This window comes from Loxodonta africana, chromosome 4 (genome assembly GCF_030014295.1).
Source record: "Loxodonta africana isolate mLoxAfr1 chromosome 4, mLoxAfr1.hap2, whole genome shotgun sequence".
NCBI classification, from domain to species: Eukaryota; Metazoa; Chordata; class Mammalia; order Proboscidea; family Elephantidae; genus Loxodonta; species Loxodonta africana.
In genome coordinates this window covers 193,646,014-193,651,909 of record NC_087345.1, presented here as the reverse complement: position 1 = coordinate 193,651,909, position 5,896 = coordinate 193,646,014, and the positions used below count along the sequence as shown (strand labels likewise).

Here is a 5,896-nt window from a genome sequence, read left to right as displayed (position 1 = left end):
CTGCCTGGTCTCTCCACCTCCTTACTCCCTCCACAGGGCCCTGCCTGGTCTCTCCCACCTCCTCACTCCCTACACAGGGCCATGCCTGGCCTCTCCCACCTCCTCACTCCCTACACAGGGCTCTGCCTGGTCTCTATCACCCCCTCACTCCCTACACAGGGTCCTGCCTTACCTCTCCCACCTCCTCAGTCCCTGCACTGTGTTTCTGGCTGTTATCTCCCTTCTTCTCACTCCCTACACAGGGCTGTGCTTGTTCTCTCCCATCTCCTCACTCCCTATACAGGGCCCTGCCTGGTGTATCCCATCTGCTCACTCCCTGCACAGGGCCCTGATGATCTCTCCTACATCCTCACTCCCTACACAGGGCCCTGCCTGGCATCTCCACCTCCTTACTCCCTACACACAGACCTGCCTGGTCTCTCCCACCTCCTCACTCCCTACACAGGGCCCTGCCTGGTCTCTCCTAACACCTCACTTCCTACACAGGGCTCTGCCTGATCTCTCCCACATCCTGACTCCCTACTCAGGTATCTGGGTGGTCTCTCCCAACTCCTCACTGTGTATGCAGGGCCTTACCTGTTCTCTATCACTTCCTCACTCCCTACACAGGGCCCTGATGGTCTCTCCCACCTCCTCACTCCCTACACAGGGTCCTGCCTGGTCTCTCCCACTTCCTCAATCCCTACACAGGTCCCTGACTGGTATCTCCACCACCTTACTTCCTACACACAGCCTTGCCTGTTCTCTTCCACATCCTCACTCTGTACACAGGGTCCTACCTGGTCTCTCTCACCTCATCACTCCCTACACAGGGCCCTGCCTGGTCTCTCCTAACACCTCACTCGCTACACAGGGCTCTGCCTGGCCTCTCCCACCTCCTCACTCCCTCCACAGGGCCCGGCCTGGTCTCTCCTTCTTCTCAATCCCTACACAGGTCTCTGCCTCTTCTCTCCAGATACTCACTCCCTACACTGGGCCCTGCCAGGTCTCTCCCACCTCCTCAGTCCCTTCACAGGTCTTTGCCTGGTCTCTCCCACATCTCTGCCTCTTCTCTCCTGCATCCTCACTCCCAACATAGGGCCCTGCCTGGTCTCTCCCACCTTCTCACTCCCTACACAGGACGCTGCCTGGCCTCTCCCACCTCCTCAGGACCTACACAGGTCCCTGCCTGGTCTCTTCCAGCTCCTCACTCCCTACACAGGTGTCTGCCTGGATTCTCCCACCTCCTCACTCCTTACACAGGGCCCTGCCTGGTATGTCCCTCCTCCTCACTCCCTACAGAGGGCCCTGCCTGGTGTCTCCCTTCTGCTTACTCCCTACATATGTCTCTGTCTGTTCTCTCCCACCTCCTCACTCTCTACACAGGGCCCTGCCTGATCTCTGGCACATTCTCGCTCCCTACACAGGACCTGTGTGGTCTCTCCCAACACCTCACTCCCTCCACAGGGCCCTGCCTGGATGCTCCCTCCCCCTCACACCCTGCACAGGGTCCTGCTTGGTCTCTCCCACCTCATCACTCCTTACACAGGGCCTGCCTGGTCTCTCCCATATCCTCACTCCCTATACTTGGCTCTGCCTGGTCTCTCTCATCTCCTCACTCCCTAAGCAGGACTCTGCCTGGGTCTCCCTCTTCTTCACTCCCTACACAGGGCCCTGTCTGGTGTCTCCCATCTTCTCTATGCACAGAGCCCTGCCTGGTCTGTCCCACCTCCTCACTCCCTACACTCTTCTCTGCCTCTTCTCTCCCACCTCCTAACTCCCTGCACAGGGCCCTGCCTGGTCTCTCCCATATCCTTACTCCATACAGGGACATGCCTGATCTCTGGCCAACTCACTCCCTACAGAGGGCCCTTCCTGGTCTCTCCCATCTCCTCACTCCCTATGCAGGTCTCTGCCTGGTCTCTCCTAAGGCCTAACTCCCTACACAGGTCCCTGCCTGACCTCTCCCACCTCCTCACTCCCTAGACATGGCCGTGCCTGGTTGCTCCCAGCTCCTCACTCCCTACTCAGGGCCCCGCCTTTTCTCTCCCACCTCCTCCATCCCTGTAAAGGTCTCTGCCTGGTCTGTCCCACCTCCTTACTCCCTACACAGTTCTCTGCCTGTTCTCTTCCACATCCTCACTCCTTACACAGGGCCCTTCCTGGTCCCTCCCACCTCCTCACTTCCTACACCTGTCCCTGCCTGGTCTCTTCCATCTCCTCTCTCCCTACTCAGGGCCCTGCCTGGTCTCACCCACCTCCTCACTCCCTACAAAGGTCTCTGTCTGGTCTCTCAGCTCTTCACTCCCTACACAGGTTTCTGTCTCTTTTGTCCCACCATCTTACTCCCTGTACAGTGCCCTGCCTGGTCTCTCACTCTCTATACAGGGCCCTGCATGGTCTCTCCCACCTCCTGAGTCCCTTCACAGCGCCCAGCCTAGTCCCTCCCACCTCCTCACTCCCTACACAGGTTAGGGTTTAGGGTTTAGTTTAGTGTTAGGGTTATGGTTCGGGATCGGGTTTAGGGGTTAAGGTTAGGTTTTAGGGTTTAGTGTTCGAGTTTAGGGTCAGGGTCAGTTTTTAGTGTCAGGGTCAGGGTTTATGGTCAGGGTTTAGGGTCAGGGTCAGGGTCAGGGTTAGGGGTTAGGGTCAGGGTTAGGTTTAGGGTTTGTTTTTATGGTTAGGGTTTAGGGTTTAGGATTAGGGTTGGGGTAAGGTTAGGGCTATGTGTTAGGGCTAGGGGTTAGGGTTTAGTGTTTAGTGATAGAGTTTAGGGTCAGGATCAGAGTCAGTGTTTAGTGTCAGGGTCAGAGTTTAGGGTCAGGGTTAGGGTCACGGTCAGGGTTAGGGTCATGGTCAGGGTTTAGGGTCATTGTCACGGTTTAGGGTCAGGGTCTGGGTCAGGGTTAGGGGTTAGAGTCAGGGTTAGGTTTAGAGTTTGGGTTTAGGGTTAGGATTTAGGGTTTAGGGTTAGGGCTAGGGTTAGTTTTAGAGGTTAGAGGTTAGGGTTAGGGTTAGGGCTAGGGCTAGGGCTTGGTGTTAGGGCTAGGTCTAGGGCTAGGGTTTTAGGGCTAGAGTTTAGGGTTAGGGTTAGGGTTTTGGGTTAGGCTGATGGTTAGAGTTTAGGGTTAGGGTTCATGGTTAGTGTTAGGGTTAGTGTTAGGATTTAGGGTTAGGGTTAGGGTTTAGGGTTAGCAGTTAGTGTTAGGGTTAGTGTTCAGGGTTAGGGTTAGTTTTTAGGGTTTGGGTTTAGGGTTAGCGGTTAGTGTTAGGGTTAGTGTTCAGGGTTAGGGTTAATGTTTAGGGTTAGGTTTTAGGGTTCGAGTTAGTGTTAGGGTTAGGGCTAGGGCCAGGGCTAGGACTTGGGCTAGGGACTAGGGCTAGGGCTAGTGATATGGTTTGTGTTTAGGGTTCGGGTTTGGGTTCACGTTAGGCTTCGGTTTAGGCTTCGGGTTAGGATTTGGGTTAGGGTTTTGGGTAAGGGTTATTGTTAGGTTCAGGGCTATTGTAAGGGTTAGGTTTAGGGTTACAGGTGGACTAGCGTTATGATTAAAGTTTAAGTTTAGGGTTTGGGTTAGGTTTAGATTTAGGGTTAGGGTTTGGATGAAGTTTACGATATGGTGAGTGTTATTTTTAAGGTTAGGGCTAGAGTTTGGGTTCGTGTTCAGGTTAGTGTTAAGGTTAGGTTTAGCGTTTGGATTAGGGTTAGGGGTTATGTTTGGGGGTAGGGTTATGTTTAGATTTAGGGTTAGTGTGAAGTTTAGGTTAAGGGTGAGGGTTACAGTTAGGGTTAGGGTAAGGGTGAGGGTTAGGGTCAGAGTTATTGTAAGGGTTAGGTTTAGGGTACTACAGGTGGGCCAAGGTTAAGTTTAGGGTTTGATTTAGGGGTAGGGTTAGGGTTAGGGTTAGGGTTAGGGTGAGCTTTAGCTTAGGGATAGGGTGAAGTTTAAGATAGGCTGAGGGTTAGTTTTAGGGTTATGGTTAAGGTTTGAGTTTGGTTTCAGGTTAGTGTTAAGGTTATGTTTAGGGTTAGGGTTAAGTTTACGGGTTCTTTTTAGTTTTAGGGTTAGGGTTAAATTTTAGGTTAGGGTTAAGTTTAGTGTTATGGTTAGGATTAGGGTCACGGTTTGTGTTAGTCTTTGTCGTTTGGGTGAGGGTTAGGTTTAGGGTTCGGGTTGGGTAGGGTTAGGATTCTGGTTATGGTAAGGTGTTAAGGGTTAGAGTTTTAGTTTAGGGTTAGGGTTTGGGTGAGGGTTCCGGTTAGTCATTGTGGTTCTGGTCATGGTTAGGTTTGGTTTAGGGTTAGGGTTAGGTTTATTATTAGGTTTCAGGTTAATGTTAGAGTTAGAGTTAGGGTGAGACTTAGGGTTAAGGTTTGGGTTAGGCTTTGGTGTTAGGGGTTAGAGTTTGGGTTAGGGGTTAGGGTTATCGTTAGGGCTTAGGGGTTCAGGTTAGTGTTAGGGTTAGGAATAGCATTAGGGTTAGGGTTGGGGGATACGGCTAGGGGTTAGGGTGAGGGTTGCGGTTAGTTTTACAGTTAAGGTGAGGGTTTAGGGTCAGTGTTATTCTTAGGGTTAGAGTTAGGGTTAGGTTCAGGGTTAGGGTTAGGTGTAGGGTAAGATTTCGGTTTAGGTTCAGGTTTAGAATTAGAGTTAGTGTTCTATTTAGGATCAAGCTTAGAGTTAGGGTTAGGGTTAGGATTAGGATTAGGTCTAGGGTTAGGTTCAGGGCTAATGTAAGGCTTAGTTTTAGGGTTACAGGTGGAGTAGTGTTATGGTTAGAGTTTGGTTTAAGGTTAGGGTTTGGGTTAGGTTTAGGTTTAGGGTGAAGGTTAGGGTTAGTGTTGGATGAACCTTAGGACGGGGTGAGGGTTATTCTTATGATTAGGGCTGAAGTTTGATTTTGTGTTCAGGTTAGTGTTAAGGTTAGTTTTAGGGTTCGGGTTAGTGTTAGGAGTTACGTTTAGGGTTAGTGTTAGGTTTAGGTTCAGGGTTAGAGTGATGTTTAGGTTCATAGTGAGGGTCAAGGTAAGGGTTAGGATTACGGTGAGGATTATACTTAGTGTTAGAGTTTACGTTTAGGGTGTTAGGGTTAGGTTTATGGTTAGGGTAGGGTTAAGTTTAGGGTTAATGTAAGGGTTAGTATTAGATTAGTGTTACTGTTCGTGTTTGGGTTAGGGTTAGGGATAAGTTTAGGGATAGCGGCAGGTTTAGGGTTGGGGATTCGGTTAGGGGTTCGGGTGAGGTTTAGTGTTAGGTTTACAGTTAAGGTGAGGGTTTAGGGTAAGTGTTATGGTTAGGGTTAGAGTTAGAGTTAGGGTTAGGGTTAGGGTGAATTTTCAGTTAATAGTGAGGGTTAGGGTAAGGGTTAGGGTTAAGGTTAGAGTTAGGATTAAGATTAGTGTTAGGGTTAGGTTTACGGTTAGGGATAGGGTAGGGGTAAGGTTAGGGTTAAGGCTAGGTTTACGGTCAAGGGTACGTCTAGGTTAGGGTTAGGATTAGGTGTAGAGTTAGAGTTAGTGCTAGGGTTTAGGGGTAGGGTTCGGGTCAGGTTTAGAGTTTTTGTTAGTGTTAGGGTTAGGGTAGAGTTAAGGTTAGGGTTAAGTTTAGGGTTAGGGTAAGGGTTATGTTTAGGTCAGGGTTAGGGTTAGGGCTAGGGATAGGGTTAGGTTTAGGGAAAGGGTTAGGGTTCGTGTGAGGGTTAGTGTTAGATTTACAGTTAAGCTGATGTTTTACAGTGTTACGGTTAGGGTCAGGGTTAGAGTTAGAGTTAGGGTTAGGGCTAGACTGAGGGGATAGTTTAGGGTTAGGTTTAATTTTAGGGTTATGCTTATGTATAGGGTGAAAGTTAAGTTAAGATTAGCGTTAGGGTAAATATTAGAGTTAGGTGTTTGGGTTAAGGTTAGGATCAGGTTAGG

At 50.0% G+C, this 5,896-nt stretch overlaps 1 long non-coding RNA gene across 1 annotated transcript in view; it reads right to left on the bottom strand.

Annotated features, from left to right (window-relative positions):
* The window catches only part of LOC135231287 (uncharacterized), a 32,416-nt gene extending 30,686 nt beyond the window's left edge, over positions 1-1,730 (bottom strand). Inside the window, exon 1 of the long non-coding RNA XR_010321986.1 lies at positions 409-1,730. This is a non-coding gene — a long non-coding RNA (uncharacterized LOC135231287). The remainder of the gene's footprint in view (positions 1-408) is intronic.
* Between the last annotated feature and the right edge of the window lie 4,166 nt (positions 1,731-5,896).